The sequence below is a fragment of the Hipposideros armiger genome, unplaced genomic scaffold (genome assembly GCF_001890085.2).
Source record: "Hipposideros armiger isolate ML-2016 unplaced genomic scaffold, ASM189008v1 scaffold_797, whole genome shotgun sequence".
Classification (NCBI taxonomy): Eukaryota; Metazoa; Chordata; class Mammalia; order Chiroptera; family Hipposideridae; genus Hipposideros; species Hipposideros armiger.
The window spans coordinates 132184-140736 of record NW_017732147.1 but is presented as its reverse complement, the minus strand read 5'-3'; positions in this window follow the sequence as shown (position 1 = coordinate 140736).

The following is an 8553-nucleotide window of genomic DNA, read 5'->3' as shown; positions in this document are numbered from 1 at the left end:
CTTCCCCCATTCCCCAATAAAATATTTAAATATATAAATAAATAAATATATATATATATATACTGTACAGGCTTATAGTCTAGGAGCAATAGACTGTACCATATAGCCTAGGTGTGTAGTAGGCTATACCATCTAGGTTTGTATAAGTGCACTCTGATGTTCACACACTGACAGAACTGCCCAACTATGCATTTCTCAGAACGTATCCTGTCATTAAGCAATGCATGACTGTATCACAATTAATAAAGCATTTCATACTCATTAAGCACCTGTTATGTACATAGTACTTTCTATGCAATATGAAGAAAAAGCATAACAGAGCCAACCTATAACCTATAACACACCAAAACAAAACTGTCCTGAAAACGCTCTGAACTCATTTCCATTTATTCACGCAGCATTTAATTATATCATCGATTAGGCCCCAGCACTGAGCTGGGCACCTGAGGAAATGCTAGGATAAGTCAGATATAGTTTCTGGCCTTATGGGGAATCTATTGTGATGGATAAAAATGAATTATGATTCACAAAAGACAGAGAGGAAGCCGAGGGCTGGGTGACTTTAAGCTGGGCCAGGGGACATTCAGGAGGAGTTCAACAGGTGGGAGAGGGACTGGATCTCCTTCTAAGTAAAGAGGACAGTATTACACATTGGGGAGGAGAGTCGTAAACACAGTAACAAATAACTGGCAATAAAGGGCAGAATGTAATAAGTGTCATGAGTGTTTCTGACAGTAAATGCCAGACAAGCTAGAGAAAAACACCTGTTTGAATTGGGGTGGTAGGAAAGGCTGTACAGAGAAGTAAGGTTTATAACAGGATCTAACAAAATGATTCTGCTTTCCTTGAGCCTCTGGAGAGAAAGAAGTACATTCCAGATAGGGGCCAGCGCCAAGTAGGGCCACATTTCAGGACATTGGAAACCCACGGTCACCGAGTTGGGAGTTTGTTCTTGGAAACAGGCAGTGGTGAAATGTTAGACCAGAGGAGTGGCTTGAGGAGAGGTGTGTTTCCTCCATTTAGAAGCAGATCCCAGAGCTGTAGTGGAATAACTTCTGGAGGAAGATCAGAGGGGACAGAGGGAAAGCCAGGCAAGCACCTGCCCCCGCAGGAAGTGCTCCTTGACCTTCAGCTGCTTAGAAAGCACCCTCATTCACACGGCCTTCCAACATCACTCACACCAGATGGGAAATGGTGTTCTTTATTCAGTCAGAGGCTTTTCTATCAAAAACAAAATGGAAATATCAAGGTCTCCTGAACAAAGCTTATCTTGAAAATACAATTTCCCACTTTCTCTTCTTCTTCCCTTATTGCTCTGGGCACTTTCCTAACAAGATATGCCATTCATTCCTCTTGAAGCCTTTGGAGCCCAGATGGTCACCTCTTGTGCCCTGTGTTACCACAGCCTAGTGGCTAAACCTGAGGACTTGCCAGTGGTTACGGGGAGAAACCTGGGAGGAGAAAGCAGTATTCAAACAATCTGTGGCCTGACTTCTGCATAAAGGACTAAAGCAGGAAACTAAGATCACATATAACCCAACCAACCACTGCTAACGTTTAGTGTATTTCCTCCTGGTATGTTTTCACAGAGTTTTATACCATTGATATCATGTAATATGTACAATTGTATATCATGCCTTTTTCTTAGGCACTTCCCAATGTCTGTTTGTAACACTCTTCTCTTCCAATCTCTTGTTCTGGCTAAGTCCCTCCCATTCATTCTTGGTGTCCCAGCTTAGATGGCATTTCTTCCAGCAAGATTTCTCTGATCACTCACATCTCAAGTGATGGCGTCTCTTAGGGGCTACCTTAAATTTATACTTCTTGTACCAGAGTCCTTATCAACAATTTTGTAATTTCCTGGTAATATGAGGGCTATGAGAGCAGGAACTGTATTTGTTTTGACAATTGTATCCTCTATGCCTAGCATAGTTCCTGGTGCATATTAGGTATTCAATAAATGTTTGTTAGATGGATATATAGATGATGTCAATACTTACAGACATCATGTTTAATGGTACATAACATTTTATTATAAGGATATACCATAATTATGCCATAATTATTGAACAGTTCCTTCTTTTCCTTTTTTTCAAGTTTTATGGAAAATTATTAACAATGGTATTGTTTTAAGTGTACCAAATAGTGATTTGATATAGGCATATATTGTGAAAAGATTATCACAATAGGTTTAGTCAACATCCATCACCTCACAATTACAATTTTTTTCCTTGTAATGATAAACATTCTTAATTGTTAACTTATTTGTTTCTTTTCTTCTCCACTAAATTGTAAGTTTCACAAAGTGCATCTACCATGTACTTGGTATTCATCAATGTGTCCCTAATATCTAATACAGTATTTAGAACATAACAGATCTTTATATTTTTTAAGAAAATGATTTAAAGAATTAATAAATATTTCAGTTGAGATTCTAATAAACAACACTGTGATGAACATCCTTGTGCATTAAACTCAAACACAAAGGAGAATTATTTAATCAAGTTGAATATACATACATAAAGGTTTCTATTTGTTCATAGAAGCCTAAATACATGTGTTCATACTGTTTTAGGTTAAGGTAGTACCATTTATTCTCCCATCAGCAATCAGCATATGAGAAGACTACTAGGATGCCTTCACCTCATTGAAGCACATCAAAAGTATCTTTGAAATCTTTGCTAATTTGGTCGGTGAAATCAATACATCATTTTTGTTAATTTGCATTTATTTGATTCCTAGGAAAATTAACGTTTTTATATGTTTTAGTCATTGGCGTTTCAACCTGCCCATTTATGATCTTTATTTTCCTATTGGGGTTTTAATATTTTTTCTTACAAATATAGGCATGGGCTCTTCAGATAATTTATTCTTTGTTTTTTATAGTCATAACTTTTTCTACTATGTTTGCCTTTTCATTATAGAATACTTTTGATATACAGAATTTTTAAATATAACCAAGTCCATTAAGTCCATTATTATTTATTCCACACAACTTATGCATAAAATATAAGCACAGACCTAAATTTTCTTCTAATTTCAACATGGTTTGATTTTTTCCATTAACATATATCCCTTTCTAATTATATTTGTATAAAGTGAGGTTCTAAACTGCTTACTTTTCCCCAAATAGCAAGCCATTTTTCCCAACAGTATTTATTTATTCTATTACCCACCCCTTCCCACAATGAGATGCCATACCTCCTATATTATGTTAAGCGCCCTTATCTGAGTTATCTTGTGCTGTAAATCTTTCTTCTCTTCCTTAACTACTATATTGTCTTAGTTAGTAATGATTTATGATATGTTCTAATGTATAGTGAAACAAGCCCCCCTCATTCAACATCTCTATCATAACTCTTAGCTATTTTCACCTGTATATGTTTCCAAATGAACTTAAAAATGATTAGTCAAGTCTTCTCCTCCCCCTCGGAAAGAATCGGTTTGACTAACGAAAATTGAACCTGAGTTAAACGTGGGAATAACTGATACCTTTATGATATCCAGTTTTCTCATTTTCTGTTTTTACTGAGGTTCTTCCTGCATGTACGTGCTTTGTTTTGTTTGGTAGGGCATGAGGGTGTGTGCTGCCACTCCAGTGAGCATGCGGCCTTCCTGGCAGGACTCTCTGCCCTGGAGGCAGAGGGCGCCCGGCAGGTCTCTTCCCATGCTAGCTTTGAGGGCTCTCTGTAGCTGAGGGGCTCTCTGAATGAGAACCACACAGCAATTATTCAGCTAATTTACAGCCCAAATGAACGTTTCAATCTGAAATAATTTGGTAAATTGGGCCAAAATGAAGATGAGAAATAGGATGTAGAAAGTAACAACATCATGGCATAATTAAAAAAAAAAAAGCTACCCGTACACATGAATCCAATCTCAGCTCTGCTGCTTACCAGCTGCATAACCAGAGATATACATCACTCCCCCTCCATAAGCCTTTAGTTTTTGCATCTGTGAAGTGAATAGGTTGGATGAGATAGTCCTGAAATTCCTTTTGTTCTCTGAGATTCTACTTGCTAATCTGCAAACTACTGTGTCTCATTTGCTTGCCGATTAGCAAAATTTGGAAGATCCCACTCACTGGCCCCTAACTCTAATTACACAAAATACAATTTAATTTCAGCGTTACTCTCTATGACCTTCAGGATCAAACCACCTATCGGGCACTAGATCAGATTCCTAGGTCCTTTGTCCCCATACTGAAGCAGGGTGTGGGGACAGGAATCTGAGCATCCTCCCATTGGCCGTTGGTCTTTAGGATCAAGGCTGGATAACAATGGTCTGGCCAGTCTCCTTTCCTCTATGGCCAGTGGAATGGTTCCCGATGGGGGCCACAGCCAAAGCCACAGGTCTCAGGAGATTCTGGGAGGAGCAGGCAGAGAGACAGCTTATCACTGAAGGACGGCAGTAGCTGAGGGTGCAGAGTGCTGTGGACACTGCACAGGCTCGCAGTTTCTGGGGCAACCCTCCAGACCCCCAAAGACTACAGTCAGATCCGCCGTGACTTTTAGTGACATCTAGGACAAGGACGCATTCCCCAGGTCCTCACTGCTGATGAGGTGAGTTCTAATTCTGAGACACCCACCAACCCAACCAGACAAGGCTTTGCAGAGTGCCCACCAAGTGTGGCTCTGGTTTAAATAAATACCCAAAATAGCAGACTCCCCTGCAAGACTCAATGGTACAGGCCTAAGGGAGTTGCACAGCGTCTGATCCCACAGAGGTACATTAAATAAGGAACCCAGCGCTGTCCCAGGGCTAGAAGTAACTGGGTCATCACAGTGAAAGCGCAGTTAGATCTGAAGCCAAATATCAGCTCACCATCAGCAGCTGTGCAACTGGAGGCATGTTGTTTAACTTCTCTGAGCCTTAGTCTCATCACATATGAGTATCGCATGCGTATTATTAATTGAGTTAGCGTAAGAGGCCATCGATAAATATTATTTGTCTTCCTTTCCTTTCCCCAACCGAGAAATAGAGATACACTAGAAAGAGATGTGGACAAAAAGAAAGTTTCAAACCCCAGCTTCCCACGTATTATCAACGTAAATTTGATCCTCTCTGAAATCTTCCTTCCCTTTCTCCCCAGTGAAGTGGAAATGACAATGCCCACAGCAGATTAGGGATCAGTAGACAGACATGAATGTTCTTTATCCACTGGAAAATGCCACGAAAAGGTAAGATAATACTCCAGTTTTTAAAGAATGGAGAAGAGGGCACCACTGTAATAATCCCACGGAGCCTGCAGTTGCCATGTGGCTGCATGCGGGGCAGCTTCATGGTAATTAGTGCACAATTCCCATCATTAGAGCAGATCCAGCAGGCAGCCTGGGTCTCGGAGAGGAGCCTTCTGCCTGCTGAAGCTAATGATGATGTTCTGTGTTAACCTTCCCCGGGGGTGTTCTCCATCACTGGGCAGCCAGAAGATGAGCTATTTTCTGGCTTGACTTTACCTCTCACAGCTGGACATTTGCCTCTGGGCTAGAACCACAGGATTCTCCTAGAGTGGTTTTCCTTCACTGCAATGTTATTTTCCAAGAAAATAGGATCAGAGGATTCAGATACACTCCCTGACTCTCTGAGAAAAATTAAATGTAGACAATATGCCCTTTGGGTCCCTGGGCACCTGCTGTTCTCACGCGTAGGGTGCCTTCTCCCAGTGCCTCTTTTACAGAGCTCCTTGTTCTCTTTCAAGACTCAGCTTGTGTTGCCCAGAACCCTCTCCCCCAGAAGTTACCGCGTCGTATTGTTTGCACGTCCTCCTCCCCCACAGGAATGTAAACTCTTCTAGGGCAGATTGCGTCTTATTCATATCTGTGTCTCCAGTGCCTGGCTCATAACAGGCACTCCGTGAGAAACAAATTTAAACAGACCTGAACTCTACCAAAGGTCCATGTGCCGAGGCCTGCGAAGGGTGGTGAGAAAGGACGTGGGGAAGTGAAGCTTAGTGACACTGGGGACAGGAAAAAAAGAATAGCCAGGAAAGTGTGCTCTTTGGCAGTGAGACACCCCCCTGACCCTGAAATGCCATCCTCAGTGGGGGCAGAGGCCCTGCTTTTGTCTAAATTTTGACTACTTCTACCTACAGCAACCATATTTTCTAAAACAGAATCTGGAAAATAAGGATAAAAATTAAACAGCATATGGTAGCCCATTTAAGGAATCCATTTTATTAAGATGAATACCATCATGAGAAATCAACAGAGTTATAAAACCTGACACTTGTAACTATACCGGGAAAAGGCTTCTTGTGGGGAGAGGTCAATTAGCTTCATTGTTGTTTGTGTTGGGTTGTAAAGAACCAATCCTAAGCAAAGCTGATAAAGGTCTTTGCAGGTCAATGTGCTGGCAGCTGGTTCTAGGTCCTGGGCAACCCTGCTGCAGGGGCTACTACGGGCTACAGGTTCTCCTGCCCAATGCTCAAATTCCATCTCAGATGGCCATGCTTACAAGTTTGACCCACTAAAAGACAAAGAACTGGAAGCCAGGAGACTTAGGATCTGTTCAGAATTCTCAGACACTAGGCAACCTTAGGCAAATAACCTCAAGCCTTAATCTCCACATCCATTAAGTGGGGGCATTGGGCCTGTTGACAGATTTTCAGCATGTTCTGAGGAGCCCCAGAACTCTCCTGAGTGCTTAGGAAGTCACGTGTGGGGTCTCCAAGCCCTGCACACACCCCATTTTGCCTTGCTCCACCAGCCCCCATGGCTTTGCCTCCCCCAAAGCAAGAACAGCAACTCTCTTGGTTAAAATACATTTCCAGAAAAAAGAAAAAGAAAAAAAAAGAACAGTAACTCTTACTATTCTAAGTACAGGAGCTCATCATACAGCTTTGTTTGGAAAAGTCAAGTGTGTAAACCACTGGACTGGATGATCTCTAAGAACTTTTCTGACTCTTACTCCCATGTCTGGTCTCCTCAGCGCAACTGGAGAGCCAAGCAGAGCTGGACAGCCACACAAGGGGACACATCGCAGGAAGAGGTAGACTTCTGGTGGAATGAAAGGGCCAGGATGTGAGATAATGTTTCCCCCACTGAGCCAGATGGCTTGGACCAGAAAGACATGGGACCTATTGCCTTCCCACCTTAGCTGTGTGTCCTTGAGCAAGTGCTTTAGCTTCTCTGACCCTCGGTTTCCTCATCTTTTGTTAACCAGTAAGAAACGCCTCCCTAAAAGGTCAGGCTGATACTTGGAAACACAGAGCATCTGGGAGAGCCTCTCTGGGTGTTTGTCCCTTTCCTTTCCTACTGGAAGAAGAGAACATTTGCTTGCTGCTTCACAAACAGCATTCCTTTGTTTAGCATTCAGGTGTGGGTTTATTTCTTCTTAGGGGCTTAATTAGGAAGAAAAAAAACATATAATCTTGCATTATTATTAAAAGCATCAGTTAATCCTGCAGTGGAGAGCTGCAATTTACTTGGGAAGGGTTCAGGAACAGCTGGTCAGACATCCAGAACAGAGTTATCATTGGTGCATAAACCCTCCAGGCTCCTGCCTTGTAGATGGCACTCCACTATCCATGCTGATACACTGCACGCAGGGGAGGGCATGGGACAGTGTGTCCCCTGCCCCGTGCTGAGCCCTACCCAGTGTCCTGGGTGAGCACCAGCCCTGCCTCACCCAACAGGACTACTGCCTAATAAACACCCAGGAAAGAGGAAGTGAGCTTGGTCCTTCCCGTGTGGAGTGTGTGAGGTGCTGCAGCTAAAGATGCTTACATCCCACAAGCAGCCCTGGGTAGGGGTGTGTGAGAACCTGCACGCCCTGTGCATTATATACTCAGCAGCAGCTCATGCCTTGTCCTCCTGGGTGAGTCCCTGTCTGTTCCCTACTCAGCACTTGTTTTCTTCTAGGGCTGGCACCCCCACTGTTTATCCCATCCCACAGACTAGGAAACTACAATCCTTACGGGAGGTCCCCTTCTCCAGCTGCCAGACCTTTCTGTATCAGCTGCCTGCCAGCCGGACCTTGTAGGCAACTCTGTGCCAAGCTCCCCAACCTGCCAAGCTTTTAGTCCACCTCAACTTCCCATGGCCTCTGCAACCCATGTGGCTGGCTTTCTGCTGCTAAAACCTGTTCTGATGGCTGCCCTGGGCTGCCTGGCTCTGCCCAGTCTCTTGACCCCGCCATCCCCAGGTGTACTTGCTGCCAAGTAAACCTCGGGCCTAAGAAACCTCAGGCCCAGTGTCTGCCCTGTTCCTTTTGAGTGTTATCAAATCTATTACCATGCCTAATTTACCTGAGGACCAAGGTTCTTTACCACTATTGTGCTAAACGGACAATGCTAAACTAATTCACTGCAGAATTACTAAGAAGTAACTAACTACGTTTAGACATAGCCATGTATGCAAATCAAAGACATTTAGAATTAACAGAAATCTTAGATCTAACTCATCCAGCCCAACTGCCTGTTTCAAAGTTACAAAGACTCAAGCTCAGAGAAGGAAAGTGATTGCTAGTGGTCCTACAGCAATGCAATCATTTATAAAGGTAATAACGATTCCTCTAGACCAGCGGTTCTCAACCTGTGGGTCACGACCACTTTGG